This window comes from Arvicanthis niloticus, chromosome 7, assembly GCF_011762505.2.
Source record: "Arvicanthis niloticus isolate mArvNil1 chromosome 7, mArvNil1.pat.X, whole genome shotgun sequence".
Lineage (NCBI taxonomy): Eukaryota > Metazoa > Chordata > Mammalia > Rodentia > Muridae > Arvicanthis > Arvicanthis niloticus.
In genome coordinates this window covers 73,225,652-73,245,128 of record NC_047664.1, presented here as the reverse complement: position 1 = coordinate 73,245,128, position 19,477 = coordinate 73,225,652, and the positions used below count along the sequence as shown (strand labels likewise).

Here is a 19,477-nt window from a genome sequence, read left to right as displayed (position 1 = left end):
TATAATTCTTATGCCCTAGGGAAAACTCCTGATGCCTATGATCTTCGTGTGTGTATAAAAATATGATGTCTAGCACACCTATATACCTACTGAAAAGGGTTTATGTGCTAATAATATATTGCATATCAAGTAGGAAAGCATTTATTGTAGAGTACAGTCATATAAGACCACTTTACAGGTTACTCAATGCAGTCTTTCTCTCATGTTTATTTTTACATTGAGTAAACTAAGTACCTGCTGTATTCTGAATATCACCCTAGAGTCTCTGAAATGTATAATCAGGGAGCAGAGTAGTAATTTATGTCCATGCAATGTGCTTCTTTTAAAAATGATGTATTTATTTTATGTGCATTGGTGCTCTGCCTGCATGTATGTCTGTGTGAGGATGTCAGACCCCCGGGAACTGGCGTTACAGACAGTTGTGAGCTGCCATGTGGGTGCTGAGAATGGAACCAAGTTCTCTGGAAGAGCAGGCAGTACTGCTAACCACTGAGCCACCTCTCCAGCCCAGCAATGCTGCACTTAACTTTATTAACTTAATAAACATTTTAAAATGTTATGTGGTCCAAAATGTCAGTGATACTGAATTTAAGAAACCCTGACAGAGGTTTATGTTTTAAAAAGTTCATTCTCAAATTTCATCATTCTCACAATCACAGTCATCATCATGACTATCACCACCACCATCACTATCAGCACAACCACCACCACCACCATCACCACCACCACCACCACCACCACCACCACCACCACCACCACCATCACCACCACCATCTGCACTACTACCACCACTACCACCACCACCATCACCACAACAATCACCATCTGCACTACCACCTCCACCACCATCTGCACTACTACCACCACTTCCACCACCACCGCAACCACCATTACCTCCACCACCACCATCTCCACTACCATCTACCATCACCAAATCATATTTCTTGACTTTTAAGAGATATCGAGCACAGACTACAACAAATACATGTGAAAAAAAAGAGAGGAACACCAATAACACGTGTAAATGCGGTATGCAGAAATTACAGAGGCATCGGATAAATGACAGGAGAGTAGCATGCAGCCAGTTCCATGGGTGAGGAACGACTACTTTGCTGGGAAGGGGTCCTTCTTGACAAAGCGGAAGGCAACGGGTGTTCTTGTGTAGGCAGCAGACACTGTGGCTCACGTTAGGCTCCTGCTTAGCCTTGGAAATACATATGAGTGAAAGCTGACTCCTGCTTTTGTCTTGCCTCCTCGCTTGTGAAATAACTGGCCCATGGAAACAGTATTTTCCCCTTAAGTTTGGAGCCTCATTCTTTATGCCAGGGCGCTTTCGCAGCTGTCAGCCCCTTTCTCCTCAAGTAAGTCCCCGAGGTATTTCATCTTCATTTTATAAATTAAGAAATTGAAGATGAGAGAGATCATTCCAGGGTTATTTTAAATCCCACCCCTCTACCCCCAAACCTCCTGCTCCAACTTCCCCCAAATAGGACATCACACCATCCCTGGAGTCAATTAGTAATCCTTGAACGCTACCTTCCACTACACCCCGTTCTCACAAGAACTCTCAAATGTCTCTCCAGACTATGTTGAGCCAAAGCCTACAACCTGTAAAAATTGCCTCTCCCAACACATGGTTCTGGGAAGTCAATTCATCTCCTCTTAGCTGCCCTTAAATCAGTCATAATTCCTGGGACAATTTGTTCTCCTACACGGCTCACAGTTGTCTTATCCTCTCTGTTGCCGGGCCTTGCAAAGTAAATAACATGCTGAAGTGATAACGCTGTGGGAACTGTTCTTGAGAGGTCTAAAAATAAACATTTGTGCGTGTTTCCATAGCCGGGTTGTGAGAACTCAGGGGGCTCAAGTTCAAGGCCCATCAATCATCCCAAGTGCTCTAACTAATCCTTTGCTTTACCTTGCTTGTAATCATACATGGAAAGAAGATTTTAAATGGTATTTCTGTGAGTCTGAAGAGATCCCCTGCCATGAAAGAGCTCCGGCTATTTGCTCTTCCACCCCCCTCCTCCTTTTCCTAGTATTGTGTTTGCTTTGTCCTGCTCTCGTTGCTGATAGCAACCGCTTCATAGTATCGGACTCCCTAATTACAATTAGGGAGTTGCTGGACCTTGGTAAAACACCCACTCTCGATTTCTATTGAATCACAGGTTCATTTCGGAGAGATTATGCCATACTCTTTCTTTGAGATTCTTAGAATCATTGTTTGGATAGTGATTATAGGCAGTGCTGTGAAACTATTAAAAGCTAACCAGGCGCCTTTCATTACGATGGCAGCTTTAGATAAAATGATGTTTTTCCCAGAACCTCGAATTTTCTTACATCTATAACTTTATACTGCTTAAAGTTTTAAATGACCTAACCACCCTTTCTAGACAGAGATGCTACCTTACAAGCGCCTCGACTTAGCATCAATAACTTACATGTGAGCCTAGATGATTTTGCCTCCTAACTGTTGGGACTCTGAGAAGGTCAAGTCCATTTGAACATCTGTCTCTCCAACTTCATGACACAAAAAATAAGACTTGAATGTAGGACCACTTTACCACCAGAGGTGATGTATTTCAGATAGCCTTGGAAGCCATGATGCATTTTGCGGGTAAAAACGTTTCAGTTCGTAGACTCTTTTTGTGCCGTGGACTTTATTACAGTTGGGGAAGGAATGAAAACATGCCTATTTCTCATGACGTCACAGGCCAGTGAAGTGATAAATATTTAAGCATAGACTCAGACCTTATATGAGAAGTTGGCTTCAGATGGATATTTGAGGGAGACATGGGTCAGAGCTGGTCGATGAGGGTCTGATTTTATTCAGTGAAAGAGAGACGGCCAAAGGAGTAGCTTATTGGACTTGGATGTGGCTTGGTGGTAGAGTCTTTGCCTACTAAACATGAGACAAAACAGGACAGAAAAGAAGTAAATAATTGCGCCAGTTATTGGACCAGGCAACTGGCACTGTTTTGAAAGTATTCAATAGTACACAGCCCACCAGTCTGGGTGTGAGTTGGGCACTTCTTTTTTACAGTCTGTGAAACTGGGGAGTTTTGAAACAGCCCTCAAGAACTACCTCTCAGACGAGACAGAAGACCCTGAAAACGGAAGTAGGAAGTGCGACTTCATCCTGTGTGGGAGGCCTCTGCCCCTGATTTTTCTCCTCTGGCTGTAGCATTCTGTCTGCCATTGGATTCTAGAACACTTTCCTGATGTGATTCACTTCGCAGCCCTCTGGCTGGGTGCTAGACGCCTTCCTTTGCCTCTACTGATACCGTACTTGTCTGTATTTCGTAGGATTTCATTTTTCAACCTTCTTTTCTCAAGGCTTCTATGTTTATCCTGGGAATTCTCATACGTGCTTACAGATACATAAGTACTTACAATGAAAGCCTATTTTACCTCATTACCCCAAGTTTAGAACCATATTTTCCACATTTTCTTCCAAAAGGAGTCTCCCTGTAATTGTCTACAAGGCTTCCTCACCGCAGTCCATTCCTTTACTCTTGACTTGCATTCTTCTCAGTTATAAACTCTGCTCTTGACTGGAAGAGAAGGCTCCCTCCTTCACTAGCTGCTTAGTTTCCCTCTGTTGTTTTCTCTTCATTTCTCTCACCTCTCAACAGTGGGAAGCAGGCTTAGTCCTTAGACCCATTTCCTTCTGGTTACTGAGTTCAGGCTCATGGCTTTAAATGCTGCTCAAAGTTCAAAGTTTCCCAAGTTCAAAGATGGGTCTCTTCTACATCTTTCTTCTAAATTCTAGACTTTTGTGCATATATGTGTCCCCCCCCTTTTCTTTTCTAAATCAAAACATTTAATCAACTGTAGATGTGGTTTGGGAGAATTTGCTAAGGTGAGGCCTATGCCTGGGTCCAACCTCGTCACACGTCAGTAATTAGCACAAAGATCATTGGTGACTTTTGTTTTGGGTTGCAGAACTGTAAAAACAATATCAGCATGGCTCAAACAGTAGCCTCTGTGCCTTCTCCTGGTGAGGAGTTAAGACAGAAGCCTCTTAGCAGAAGTCAGCATTCGCCATTTTGTAGTTCTGTTCTTTGGAAGTGGGAACCTCAGACTGGACACATAGGTCCTTGTACACAATTTCAACAGCTTGGCAGACTTGTTTGAGCTCTGTTTCCAGATGGCTGATCCTTGCTATTTTCTGGGTAAATTCTTATAGTCTTTCCTGAAGATTTTGTTGTGGTGGCTGTACAACTGGTATATCCTCTCCTGTAACTTCACTGTCAGATCCGAGACCTTCATCTTGAAGCTGCCCCTGAAGTTGGTCATAAGTGCATGGTCCTTCTGCCCGTGTTCACTGATGTTATCAGTCAGTTCCTGGGCTTTCCTCTTCAGGATTTCAATGCAGGATTCCAGATACCAGTCCCGGCAGCTGGCGGTTGGCATTGGAGGCCACTGAGCTAGTTGTCTCCTCATGGTTCTCATTCTCTCTGCTCTCCACAATTGCCAGAGGTCCACGGCCCTTTAACTCCATGGGAGGCATGTCCACTCCCTGGTGCTCCATTCTGTCTTTTCCCACCTCTATATGTGTTTTCCTAGGCATGCATGTGTGCATGAACACTTTCTCTTTGTCACACACACACACATACATATACACATTCTCTTTCTACCACAGGTATACACACACACACACTCACAGACACACAGACTCATGACACAGACTCACAAATGCTCCCTTTGTTTTCTTCCAATTTGAATTTCAAGTTGTAAGATATGTACTAGACGACAGCCTGGTTGCCCGATTGTCTCTTCTCTCATTCACTATTTTCCCATCTGAGTAAGTAATAACTTTAGTCTTGTCATTCCAGACCCAAACTTGGTTTATTCTTGAATCTCCTTTTATCCCACACTAACTTCAGTAAAGTTTATGGGATTTGTTTGTCAAAAATACATGTGTGAACCAACCAGTGACCGATCGGTATCTCCACAACCACCGCCTGAGCCACGTCATCCTGGTTCATGCTGAGCTACCCTTTTTGTCCTTTATTGGCTTCCTTACTGCCTTACTGTGCTCCTGGAGTTCAGATAAGAGTCGGAATAGAATCAGGCTGGCCTTGATTGATTGTAAGCATGCACCACTTCAGCCGGCTTTAAAGTCCTTTGTAAGAATTGATTCATGACTAAAGTAACAAGAACCACCATTACCTGTATTGCTTCTCTTCCTCACCTATACCTTAAAATCCAGGCACTAAGGAGGCTCGTGGAAAGAGTTTAAGGCCAGCCTGATCTACTCAGATTCTTCACACAGCAGCAAAAAGGACATCTGTGAAATGTTCACATTCCTCTTCTGAAAAAAATTCTAAACTCTACCTATCTCATTCAACATTAAGACCATCAGACCAGATAAACACAAGAGTCCCCCATCAGACTGCGTGCTGTATGACACAATCTGAGAAATGACAGTCACATAGAACTCAGTTTGAACCATCTTCTGTGGGCCTGCACTGCAGACATCCTGCTCTTCCTCCTCAGATCCTGTCACTTCTCTGTCTTCTTACTCGAGACTTTAATTTTTTGCATTCTAGGCTTCAGCTAGTCTGTTCCATATGTGTGTGTGTGTGTGTGTGTGTGTGTGTGTGTGTGTGTATGTAATCTACATTTACATATATTTCTCTGTACGTGCCAGTATCTTTCTGTAAGGCTGTAACATAGGGTATTCTAGATGAAGGAAATGTGGGAGAAATACTATTCAAGTAACAGCAGGTCTTGTTATTTCATCCATGGGTCAATTCTTCTGAAGAACTTCCAAGCCAGCCATGCGTGCTTAAAATCCCAGCACTCAGGAGAGTCATGCAGGAGTGTACAGCCAGCTTTATTTACATAGGATGTCCTGTCTCAAGAAAACCAAACCTAGCCAAACTAAACCAAACCAAACAAACAACAGCAGCAAAAGAGAGAAACTTCTGGATCAACTTCTCTGGGATTAGAATTTGATCTTGCTCTTTATTGAAACGTATTTTCTCTGAAACCATCTCATCTCTGACATCGCTTTGATCCATGGTGCAGTGAACCTGCACACGTTGGATGGTTCTATGAGAACCACAGTCTCATTCTGCCTTTGCTGTGCACATACCCAGCCATAAAAGGCGTGGCCAATAAAAACTCTTTCCTGTTGAGCCTGGGGGCTGCCTGTTCCCTCTGGGCTCGGTCACTCTTGTGTATAGATTGTTTGTGATTAAGTTTCTATTCCCTGCCAAGCACTGCTTTGCTTGACATAGTACAGTGCTTTCTGAAACAAAATGGGGGGATTGCTCTCCTCACTCATCCCTGGTTGCCACCCTCTGGGCAAGACACTGAAATCAGGAAGTCAAGACCATAGATTGATCCCAGTGGTCCTTACTGTTGTGCTTAGCGTCTGGATACCAAGGACATCTAGTTACTCCTGGCTCAGTGTTTCTCTCCAAATCAGAAGTCTTATTTGTGATTCAGATTCCAATAAAATGTGAGAACATTCAGTGACAGGGTGAGAACTCTCGCTAGAAACACAGTGCAATGCTAAGCCCATTTTGGTGGACAGTCCAACTAGAACTCTTCATCAAGCATATTGCTATTTATATATACTCGAACCATCATTGATTTTAATTTTAAAATCGATGTCTCACTATCATATCCCCTCTGGTGGTCAACTTGCTCCTATCTGACACATCCTATACCACCAGGCGGAAACACTCTCCTTCTTTCTATTTCACAAGGAAGGACAGCTTCCTGTCTGTGCATCGGGGAGGACAGATTCTTGTCTCTGTTTGGTGAGGACAGGTTCACTAAGCACAAGCAGACCTTGGAGCTGGGCTACAGTGATCTATTGCTTTTTGTCTAAATTAATTTCTATTTCTCCTCTCTCATAGAATTTCATTTTGGCTCAATATCTAGTTAATACTTAGAATTAATAATCTCTAAACCAACACCATGTAAGAAAATAGAAATTATTGCTTTAACAATAGTTCTCTCTGTTATGAGACTAAGTAACCATAGTTTCCTTTTGATTAACTTATCACACTAATTTTGATTCGAGTATATGTAAATATCCATAAATAGTCATCATGCTTAAATGTGAGCTTAATCGGGAATTAATATTTTGATATTTGTCTTGTTTTGTGGGTTTTTGCTTTTAAAGAACAGGTTTGTGGGTTTGGAGGGGGTGGCTCTGAGGCTAAGAGCACTCACTGCTCTTCCAGAGACCTGAGTTCAGTTTCCAGCATCCATGCTGAGCAGCTCACAACTGTCTGTAGCTCCACCTCCAGGATGTCTAAGACCCCTGGCCCCCACAGATGCCTGTACTCACGTGCACTCATCCACACACACCTACACCACATGTATACATCCCTACACAGATGCCTGAACTCACGTGTGCTCATCCATACATAGATACCTATACCGTGTGTGTATCCCCACACAGATACCTACACTCACATGTGCCCATCCATACACAGAAACTTAAACCATGTGTATATTCCCACACAAAGATACCTGCGCTCACATGTACATAGCGAGCTGATGCATCGGCACCATGCATTGACAGCGATGGGTTAACCTAAGTTTTTATTTTTAAATTCGCATATAATATGATACACCATTTTGTGAACAGTTCCGTAGGTTTCAACATTCCATGTATTTTTCTAACCACTAACAAAATTAGATAGCAGTTAGTTATAAAACAGTTCTGTCAAGATTTGTCTCGCTATCTTTGATCTCTACTCCCTTCCCCTTGCATTCCTGACAAACCCTGGGAATCACCCCACCAGGCCCTGTGCTTTTGCTCTTCTATTACGTTACATAAATACGGACTCACACCATAGGCTGCCCTGAAGCGATCTTCTTTCACTTAGCGTGGTTACTTCAGCATTCAACTATGCTACCCTATGTGTCAATGATTTATTCTTTTATGATGCTTACTGATGGTCCACTGTGTGGCTGGATCTCAGTTCATTTATTCATTCACTTGTTGAAGGGTGTTTAGTATTCCCCCGTGGGGGTTCTTGTAGTTATGAAAATTGTTGCTTGTAGTTATGAAAAATGCATGTGACATGTGTGTATATATGTGTGTGATGTCCATGTTTCTATGCATGTTGTGTGATGTGTGTATGTGTGTGTGTGAGGGAGAGAGAGAGAGAGAGAGAGAGAGAGAGAGAGAGAGAGAGAGAGCACTATAGCTATAGCTATCCCGGCTAGTCAGATCCCCCAGGATCCTCCTGTCTGACCCAAGTACAGCGCCTTCCTCACACCCACACAGTGAAGATTCAAGCTCTGAGCACTGCTGTCCTGAATTCTATCAGAGTGCAACGATCAGGCAGTTTTTAGTATGTTAATGTGAGAATTGTAGGAATGACTTTTGTATTGCTTTACCTTGTGCTCCCTGAAAATTGCTGCTTGTCTAGTTGTTGTGTGTCTAGGAGTGATTTTCTTTGTGTTTATCCTATGCAAATTTTGCCGAGAAGCTTAGTCTAAATTTATACCTCTCATTAGACTGAACACGGTTATAATAGATGCTTTAAATTTATCAAATAATTTCAATTATCTAGGTCACCTCAGATGTGAAGTCTGTTGAATATATTCACAAAGTTATTGGGAATGGCCTGCTTCTGCTTCTTTGTATGTTATACTAAAATTACACATGAAGTTTGATGGTGTTGTGTGACTATAAAATCTCATTGCCTTTTGTCTATGTGCTTGCTTTATTAATTCAGTGTCACTTGGCTTGGTTAGATTCTGCTCCCATGCCCCGTTGACCCCTGTGGACTTTTAATTCCATGGCAGGACTTTTCCAGGAAGTAGACTGGTGCCTGGCTGTGGACCGCACTGTTGGTTACTTTTTACATCTTTGCTTCTCTACAAATCAGGTCCAGCACACAGGCCTGGAGGCTAACTAAGCTAGTGCTTTAGCAACTACTGCTCCTCCAGAAACACGAAACTGTATCTGGGGGAGGGTAGAACATGAGGGGGGGGAGGGCTCAGGGATATATATTTAATTAAGATAAAAGAAAATAAAGAAAATTGCTCTTGAATCACTTCTTTTTCTGTGATTTTTGCTGTATTTCTCTGACTCCTGTGGACCCTCCAGCCTGACCAGGGCCAATAGCAAGCTTGGCTGTTGCTACTGTTCTTTACACACGCAGCTTCGGGGGAACTGCAGCTCTTTTCCAGAGAAACTCCAGGGCCAAAAGCTGTGTCAAGGGTCCCCATCCTGTCTGCTTTGCTGGAGCCCTTCCGCTGGCTCCTCCAAGCATGCTTTATTTATAGGTGTATTTATATAGATGGCATATGTCACTTGGTCCCACCTGCTGCCCACAGCCACATTTATCCCACTCCCACTATATTTGGGGAGATATAGATGGAAAACCAGGACACTCACCATCACTCCGTGCCCTTTCTGCTCTTCTTTCACTCCCAGGCATAGAGGATTGTCTCTTTGTCTATTGCAGCCTTGATTTTTAATTATAATCAGAGGGTGAGGCAAAGCAGAACACTCTTACTCAACCTTAGCTATAACTGGCATCTTAGAAACCTCACTTTTCACTTCTAATTTTAATGTATATATACTTGGACAGACAGACTGGCAGGCTTGACAGGAGTTTTGTTGCTCCCTCTGTCTGTCTGTGTTTCTGCATGAACAACAGAACTTATCCCTGACAACACTTGGGGATGAGAAGGAAAGCAAGCTAAGTGGGAGCTAGTTTGGTTGTTTTTGTGCTTAGGGTCCTGGATGTTGTTAATCCCAGGATAATGGGCAGTGTCAGGTTGGGAATGAATAAGGGGTGTGTCTTTCCTTTGCTCAGTTGGAAAGGGGCATTGTAAGAACAGGTGACAAAAGAAAAAAAATATTGAGGACATCACCTTGATGATAGCTTCCGACATGTGGCCCCCAGTGCTCCTGGAGAGAAACTGGAGGAAGAGACAGAAGAGTCTTGGGAAGCTTGTTGTCTAGTTAGTCTAACATACGCAATGGCAACAGGCTGTCTCAAACAAGGCAGAAGACAGGGACTGACGCCTGAGGTTGTCCTTTGACCTCCACACAGGGCGGCATAATCTGTGGGTGCCACTCACACACACACATCACACACATTCAACTATCTCTGACTGTATACGCAAGAAAAGCGCTTGCTTAACGGAAATGTATTTCACAGTCAGAAGGTGACAACTGGCGTAGTATTGTTCTGGCCATCCTTTTAAAATGATGATCTGTATTTGCAGGCAGATGCATATGTGATGAAGAATGCAAATTTTTACATTAATATACCTGGAAAACGTCAAGAACAGAAAAGTTCTGAGTAATTGCGAAGATAGGTTACTGAAATATAAATCCTCATAAAATATGCCATGTGTATAAATAGAATAGCACTCATTATTTGTGTAAGTGATCAGGTAAGATTGCAGATGAATGACAGCTTCTCTTTGCTTCTTCATGGAAATATTCTCATCTTTCTTGTCTTGATTGCTTGTTTGTGAATCGCAAAACAGGGCAAAGGAAAAAATACAGTCATTTGCTTTAGAACTGCTGACGTCAGCCTGGTAGGTGGAAATTTCGATGTTTGGTTTCATTCATCTTGTACAAGATGTCAGTGGTGTCTGACTTAATCTAGGAGGAGAATGTGCACTGAAAATAAGTCGCTTGGATGGATGGCTTCTACATTAAGGCAACATGAATGTTTAGCTCTGCCCAGTATAGAACAGCTGTGGCAAAAATAAAAGGGCCCCAGAATATTTTTATTTCAAAAAGTCTCTTTTTCTGGACGTTAGATGCAGATGCAGACATGAGTGTGCTGACCATTTATTCATCTGCTGTTTATAGCATATTTATGCTATTTTTTGTGAAGCAGAGCAATGCAAGTTGATTTGACTGGAGACTGGATATGGTCGGGTTCCATACTCCCAGTGAGCCTAAGCACCTGCCCTTAGAGCCAACTCAAGTGGGAAGCCCAGCATGTTTCAGATGAACACCGACCACTCCACAGTCTTGGGGAATGCTCCTGTCCACAGACTAGGGTACAGAGTTTCCTAAAGGGTTAATATTTTCTCAAATTGCCTAACGCAGCATGTGGCCCCCTGGGATCTGAGTTTTTCCTTCATAGGATTTTGTGAAATATTATTCTTTTGCGTTGTTAAGCTGTTTCCAATTTTCTCCATTTGACATTTCTAAAGACTCCCTGCTAAGTGTAACTTTTGAACAGAGGATTTTTGCAGATTTTAAAGGATATAGTCTGAAGACTGCAAAATGTCTTGCTTAACTGTGAAACTCAACAGCCAGAGAGTTAACGTTGGAACACGGCAATAAAACAAATAGTGGACTGTTGTTCTGGAGGAAAAACAAAACTATTTCATATGATTTAATAGCTTTGTTTATCTGAACAAATTACAGTATTATTAAGAGCTAAGTGAAAGAGAATTATTTTCACCTTTTTTTCCCTCAGAACATAGCTTAAGGAAATGCATTTACTCTGCCAAAAACCAGACTTATAACAAATTTAGTGATAGATCTAATTTGCTTTTATTTGTAACTTATCAATTAGGGCAGCCTCCATCCCACAAAACAGAAAGAGAGCTCCCATCAGGAAGTAGCAGATGCAGAAGTTTTATAAGCTGAGCAAAGGAGTCAGCCATAGGAGGGAAACTAGCTGTCGTCAGGTCACCTTTTCTCTAAGGCTTGGAGTAGAGGGGACTTCATTAGGATGCTTTTTCAGGTGGACAGTATCTCGTCTACAGAACACCAGAACAAAATTACTGGTCTGTTTTGGGGGAAGGAACCTATCTTCTCTGAAGATTCAGTTTGTTTATGTGGCATTTAGCATGAGTGATACAGTTTTGATTTTTAGCCTGGTCCATCGGAGCTGATAAAGGAGCTAAGTCGCAAACCATGGCCTTCCCATTGCCTGTATCGTGGTTTTTCTATTTCTGTTAGGTATGAATGAAACTTAAGGCTATAGCACTAATCTCAGTTCCGGCTTCCCCTTGCAGCGTGCTGTCTCCTGGCAACAGTGACCCCACACTCATGCATTTATTTCTGGTCTAGTCACCCCAACCGAAGACAGACCATCTTACATTCAATGAAGCGAGGATTCTAGACATTGAAAGTGTTTGAGAGGTCACAGTGCCATAGTAGTAATACCATTGTCACTACTCAGAGGGTAACATCAAATGCTCCCCGATTGCCAGCTTCTTTCTAAAGCCAAGCAACATGGACCAAAAGTGGTCCAGATTAAAAGTTTATCCAACCGTGTGTTAAGATTTGCAGTGAAATGAGTTTGGCAGCCCAGTCTCTGTAGTTATCAGCATATTTATCCATGTATATTAAGAGATATAAACCACTACATAGAGTCCCTCTCCTTCAGTTGGTGGGCAGCAAATCCTACACCTCATGACTGTGTTCAATTAGCAAAAGGTGCCAACAAATGGCTTAGAAGTCTACTGTCGATAAAAAAAGGCTCCCAGTAAAATGCAAAGGGCCCTAATGCAGCTAAAATAGTCTCTGAAAAGTCAGAGGTGCCTCTTCAGTTGTGGGAAAATTCAAGTTTGGTGCGACAGATTCAACTCTGTCACGCTGACCAACCACAGGCATTACTGATTGGAAGATTCAAACCGTAACACTCTTATGTTTCAGGAAAGACCTAAGAGTAAGCGAGGCCATGAGAGGCAATCAGACTCCAGGAGAAGTGGGTCAGTTTCTCATCCCGATTCACAGTTTGCCCTCTCTGCGTTGGACATGAGAACTGTGGCCAATTGTTTCCATACTTGTTCCCATTTGCGCATGTGCACAGTTCATAAGGACTGTGCCCTGAAATTCACATCAAGGTGTGTGGCTTCAGCTCACAGGCACTTAGCAGCAGAGTGAGTTCTTACTCTCTGTAATTTCATGAGAGAAAATTGGGCTGGAGGGAAATTCAGGATCCAGTTAAGTTTACAGCAAGATAATGATTCAAAATTGAGTGGCGGGGGCCGAGGTTGAGAGCACTGACTGCTCTTCCAGAGGTCCTGAGTTCAAGGTGGCTTACAAACATCTACAGTGACATCTAGCGCCCTCTTCTGGCATGAAGACATATATGCAGGCAGAATACTTCATAATAGATAAATCTTCAAAACAAAACAAAACAAAACTGAGTGGCGGGGCCACAGCCTAACAGATGCACTTCTGAAATAAGATCTTCCCTCTCTGGATCTTTCCCATTTCTACAAAAAACAGAGCAAGGAGATGACTTTCCTCACCACTGTTACAAAATAAGCAGCAGAATCCACTCGGGGGGGAGGAAGGATTGATTCGGGCCCCAGCACACAGATGGGCATAGAGACATCCATAGCAGTGGAGCAGCGCCTGGCTCACATCCCACTAGGTCAAAAGTCAACAAGGCTGTACTGGAGGGTTCTATAGCCTTCGAGGGCTGGCTTCTCATATAGCCTGTGTTAACAGACTGGCCCCCACTCCTAAAGCTGCTACAACCTCATAACACAGCATCATTGGTAGGGACCAAGTATTCAAATGAATGAGGCTGAGGACATTCTCACATTCAGACTATACTGACTGATGAGCTCCCAGTCTTAAACAGGTCAGCCATAGCACAGTCCCTCAAAAGCCCCAAGACAGGGCAGAGCAATTTAAAAAGATGGGTAAGAGTGTCAGGAAAGGCTGCCACCGAGGTATGACATTGTCACTGAAACTGTGAACATGTAGCAGCCATCCAGAACTGCACACGTGTGGCCTCTTAGACATTCCGTCATGGAGTCAAAGTCCAAACAGCAGCAACTATCACTTCAGGCTGTAGTGTTCCAATTCTCCAGTAAGCAGTCGTCAGGGTCGACACAGTTCACAACCCTATACAGTTGCCGATAAGGCCAAGTTTGTTGGCTGGCTGAGGTGCATGCTTGAGCAAAGTCATCTCTCTCTGTTGTAATTTCTACTTCCGGCAGTGACTCATCAGCTCCCACAAGTCCCAACAGCCAGATGTTCTCTCAAATAATACTCAGTACCCATCCGAAGGTCATGTACTGTTCCTCACAGCACAAACCAACCATGGATTTGGAAGCCAAAAAAAGACTGGGGTACCAAACAAAAAGGCAGGTTATACTCGAGAGGTGCCCATTGTTCCTCCATAGCTCTCAGGACAACAAGCGAAAGGCGAGGGACCTTGGAATAAAGGTCTACGTATGGAATCTTTAGCACAGCTGTCTGGTTCCTACTATTGGTGGCTAGAACTATCAGAAGACTTTTTATTAACATTTAGTTTTAAATCTTTTTTTTTTTTTGTCTGCGATTCACAGGTTTGAATGGCTTCCAATCTGTAAAAATGAGATGAGAGCTCCCAGGGGCAATCGCAGAGCAGGGGACATAAGGTGGGGACAGCATCACATAACTGTAGAGGAAACCTGAGTGGCTAACATCAGGCTACTTCAGATGACCCTTCTGTAAGGATTTGAAGCTCAAAAAAGCATCCTTACTACTCTGACATGGGGACCCCAGAATCTCCTATATTAGGAAGAACTGATCTATTTGGGGATACATATCTCCCCAAATAGTTTTAGTTGCTTGTGTGGAATTTAGCATGATGGACTTCACTGTGACTCTTATGTGGTCCAATGGGGCTTACTGCAGGAACAAAAGGATGGTCTCTCATACATTTTGTTTAAAGAATCTATTCAACAGAGACTTACAGGTCACCAACACTGTGCTACTGATACATTATGAAAGTTTATGAAGGGGCTGGAGAGACAGCACTGCAGTTAAGAGCACTGGCACTGTTGTATAGTTCTGGTGTTTGGTTCTTAGCATCCATGGCAAGTGGCTCACAGATCTAGGGGATTTGATGCCCTCTCTGGCCTCTACAGGCACTGAACTCATGTGGGCCACATACAGAGAAGCAGGCACACTCACACATCATTACAAACAAATCACACTTTCCCAAAGGTTTATGAAGTAACCACTTGATGCTGGGTATTGTTTCCCACACTGGAGGATTCGGGAGGAAACAGGATAGATAAAGTTCCTGTTCTCAAAGATTCAGAGAGCAAAGAATTTGATGAACTTCTGGGGAAAGGAAAAGGTGGGAGGGGTCCAGGTCACCATTGTTTACTTCTGATTTTCATAGTCTCTCTTTCATAAGAATATTATTTATTGATATTCTATGAGAATTTTATTTGTTTTATAATATAACGAATAAGCATTTCTTTTCTTTCCATGCCAATACACACAGTGTAGTTCTTTTCAGTGTCCTACACTTTCAGCAGACATTTTATTTTTAAAAATGTGAAAGTAGTGGTCATTGTGGTCATTCTACCATGGAAACCCTGGGAAAAAGTGAGTTTGAAAGAAAGAACAAACATTAGGATCCATGAAATTCCAGGCTCTCTCACTGAGTGTAAGTGTCTGGATTTCAGTCTAGTTTGAGGCTAAGTGAATAGAAACTCGAGAGCCCTTAGAACACACAGTGGGCTAAAATTTCTACCCTAACAAGAGAAGGAAAGGTCAAGGCCAGAGCAAGCAGACAGGAGGACAGGAGGACATCGTGGAGCACCTCAGGTGTGTCTTGTGGGAGCATGGCTGACTCCCTCTGCCTTCCTCAGGCTCACAGGGGTCAAGGGTGATGGATGGTTCAGTATAGAAGCCTGTCTTACTGTAATTGGTGTGGATGGAAAAGCACACTTCTTGCCTTCAAGGGCATAAGAGATAGTTTATTCTGGAGCCAAATATGAGTGACCACGGACTAGGAACACAGATGTAGTTTGATTCAAATTTCATGTTTCAACCTAGTAATAGTTTGATCACATATTTTGTATTAGCAGCAGAACAAAGAAAGCCATAAATCAAGGTACATTGTTGGAAGCATTAAGTAGGCTGTTACAGGAAAGTGGAAACCCAGCTATAGGCCTCAGGTACTATCCGATGGCCTTGGTAGGCTTTTGATTGGTGGAAACCAGGATCTGCTAAGATAATACACTTTGATAAATTTTAATTAGGTCCTGGACCTGTAACATCCCAACCTCCCCGCCATCCTGGAAGGTCTGGTTAGTTAGAACGCTCAGTGAGGTGAGCCACTTCTGTCTGGGAACTGCTGTTTATTTAGTATTAGGAATGGTAGCTGAGGCAGCGCTCTGTGCCAACGCTGTGGATCATTTTGGCATGTGGGGCAAAGTCAGAAGCCGATGGCACCCCCACGTGCATCCCCTGTACCTGGGGTCTGTGGTTATCTGAAGCCTGGCTTCCCTCTTAGACGCCATTGCTTGGTGCCATTTCATGGGTGACATGAGGCAGGGTTGTGTGTCTGCCGCATAGTAACCGTACAGCTATAGAACTGTAGTAAGTGTCCTGGTCTCTTTCATCCTTGGCATGGCCTCTGACCTGATCGAAATGGGAATTCCTCCCAGAGCAGTCATGAAATGGACCAGTTTATCTTATTTAATTCTCTTGCGCATGTGTGCGTGTTTGTATGTGTGCATATGTGTGTGTTTGTGTGTATGTGCTTATGTATGTATATGTGTGTGTGCATATATGTGTGTGTGTTGTGTATTCATGTGTGTGTGCATGTAGAGGTCAGACAACCTCAAGCGCTGTTCCTCAGACACCACTCACCCTTATTTCGAGACAGTTTTTTATGGGCCTAAATTCTTCAAGTGGGTTCACTACTGAATCTCAGTTAGGCCCAGTGATCCACCTGTTTCGTCTTCCAAATAGGATCATGAGTTTGTGGCACTGTGCATGGGTTAGTTAATGTGAGTTCTGGAGATCCAAATGCAGGTCCTTGTGTCAAAGGTATGCATTTTACCAGCTAAGCTACTTCCCCGGACTTTTTTTTTTTTTTAGACAGGATCTCAAGTAGCCCCAGTGTGTTCTTGAACCTGATATTTAGCTGAAGATGACTTTGAACTTCTGTTCTTCCCGTTGAGTTTCCTAAGTACTGGGGTTGTGGGTGTGCACTGTCACAGGCAGACTTTTATGAGATCTGGGTGGTAAACCAGGGCTCTGTGCTCTCAAGCACTCTAATAACAGAGTAGAGTTAAATTCGAGGCAAATACTCCAGGTTTTTTTCCTGCCCATGCCTCATAAGAGGTCTAGGAGATGAAACAAAGAAAAGAAAAAACACGCAAGTTTCTACGTGCTGAATGTACCTCTTCCCATCTTATAGTCAGTCTCTTGTTGAGTTCCCATCTGCGGACCAAAGCAGATGGTCACTGAGCCTGACAAGTTCAGTAGAACCGCACTCCAGGGGGGCGGGCTGCTGCTTGTGCTGTGAGCCAGTGCTGGAAGTTTCAACAATAGGATATGTGTGAGGTGGGCAGTGAATCAAAGGGATGTACAAAGGGTTTCTGGGCTGGGAAAGATAGAGTGGTCAGAAAGGAATGCTGGGAAGGCTGGAGGAGGCCTTTGAAGCTGAGGTCCAGGAGTCTGCTCCTGATAAGGAGAATACTAGTGAGGCCACCATGGGGATGTTCGAAGCTGTGAGAGAAAAAAACACTTTCATCAGCTGATAAAGTGGAATATATCCCGGTTGTTTTTGCCCAAGCTGACTAAGATTTAGTGGAAAGCCCAGAAGGACAGTGGAAAGTAAACGACAAAGATCTGTAAACTTTGTTTCGATACAAAGTTACTTTTCCTTTAACCAAATGAAACAAAATACCTCTTGTCAAGGCACAGCCATCCTTTTGATGTTACTGATTTATTTTTAATAGGAACCGTTAGTTCTGAGTTTTGTAGTTTTTCTTCCATGAGGATTTTATACAATATCAGTTACAACTCATACATATTTCTCTTTCTGTGTCAAGGAAGGTAATAGGTATCATTCCTGTGGTTAACATTTTCCTTCTAAAGGTGTGAAAGGGGTTTCACCTCTGTCAGCCTCTTAGTCCTTTGTAAAGAATCAACATTACTTTGTGATAATTGAAGCCTCTCTTGAAAGAGTAGATAGAAACAAAGTGACAAAAGAAACAAAGGAAGCTTATCTCAAAACTGTGTTTATTATAATTGTATTACAAAATAAAAAAGGACTTTATGAAACTAAAAAGTATCACTCTATATACTTATACATATACACATATATTCTGTGTCCTTTAGTATACTACTTAGTTGGAATCCTTTAAATGAGAAGCCATCCTTTTTCTACGAGAAGAATTAAGTTTAGGAAATGATAGAGGCACCCTGACCTTGCTGAGTTAACCGCTCTGCCTGTGTCTCTGAAGAGGGCAGTGGCATTGAAATAACTTAGGGTATTTTACTGTCTTGCTAACGAAAAGCCCTCTGAGTAGAAGACATTACATCCATAAATCTCCCATGACTCAATCTCTCTTTCCCTCACATGGCTCGTTTTATGCATGTATTGTTCTAAACTCAGTCCCTGAAATAAAAGTTCAGGTGTGAAAGCCAAAGAGAAACCAAATATTGGGAAATCTCAGCTGGCTCACAGAAATCCTGGCTGTTCTGTCATGGTACAAATGGAGCAGATGGTGAAAGCCGATGTGAGACAGTGAGCCCAGCAGCGCTCCCACGTAGTGTCCCGTTACTCTTTAGCGTCTCCACTGGTAGCTTGCCTCTTAAACAACCAACTTCCTAAGGAGCAACACAAACATTAGAAGAAATAAAGTGCTCCATTTAGCTCAATTGAGTATGTCAAATGAGAACGTGAATAGCTCCATTAACGCTTGAGGTTGGGAAGTCTTCTAGTTCTATTTCTCTTCTGCGATACCTCCTGCCAAACAGATGCAGACGTCAGACTTCTCGAGAATCTCCCTAGAGGATGCTTGACCAGTGTCCCTTGGCAACCCCACCTGGATCTGTCATTCTTTTAAGAAAGTAGTCCAGGCCTCCAATTGCTAAAGGGGATTTTTTTAAAAAATGTGTCCTTACAGGAGGGGAGACACATAAGTAAGTAACTCCCTCCACGAGCCCCTCCTGTCTCTGTCTGAGGCTAGCATCATCCGCAAGACCAGATGCAGCCAGGTAGACTGGTGAGCATTTTTGGTTTTTGCAGCTTACTGCTGGCTTTGATTCTGGTTTTAAGGGTAGTGCCTTGGGGAGATGGTGTCTGGTGTAAAAACATTGCTTGCCTGAATAAGATGTGTCCACTTCATGTTAATCAGCAGAGTTTGGAGGGAAATCTGTGGATCTTTTCAGGTTAGAATTCACTCCCTTTTTCCTTAGAGGTTTGGATTTAGTTATTTTAACTTAAGCTTCTTCACTACTTCAGTTGTAGCATCTTCTACTTTCAACATTGTTGTTTAACCAATACAGTTTTGAAGTTTATTCTTTGATTAGAGCTTCCTGGTTATTACTCAGGTGATATTGAAACCTGCGATGTTTTGGCTTGAATAGGAACTGTCCCATCAAACACTGCTTTAATTTATTAGTCACAAGAATAATGTTTAACACTCCCCCCTCCCCCCCCACGGAGTACTTTTATTATCAGCCTGGCTTTCTAGAGCATTGGTAACAGCAAACTAGGGTCTATTGATTCAGAGTTATATTTCTCACGCTTCC

The 19,477-nt window shown here is 42.9% G+C and overlaps 1 protein-coding gene and 1 pseudogene across 3 annotated transcripts in view; one reads left to right on the top strand and one right to left on the bottom strand.

Annotated features, from left to right (window-relative positions):
- Positions 1–19,477, top strand: part of Corin (corin, serine peptidase) — a 192,418-nt gene that overhangs the window by 85,050 nt on the left and 87,891 nt on the right. The window lies entirely within an intron of this gene.
- On the bottom strand, positions 4,025–4,534 carry LOC117712706 (synaptonemal complex central element protein 2 pseudogene; annotated as a pseudogene).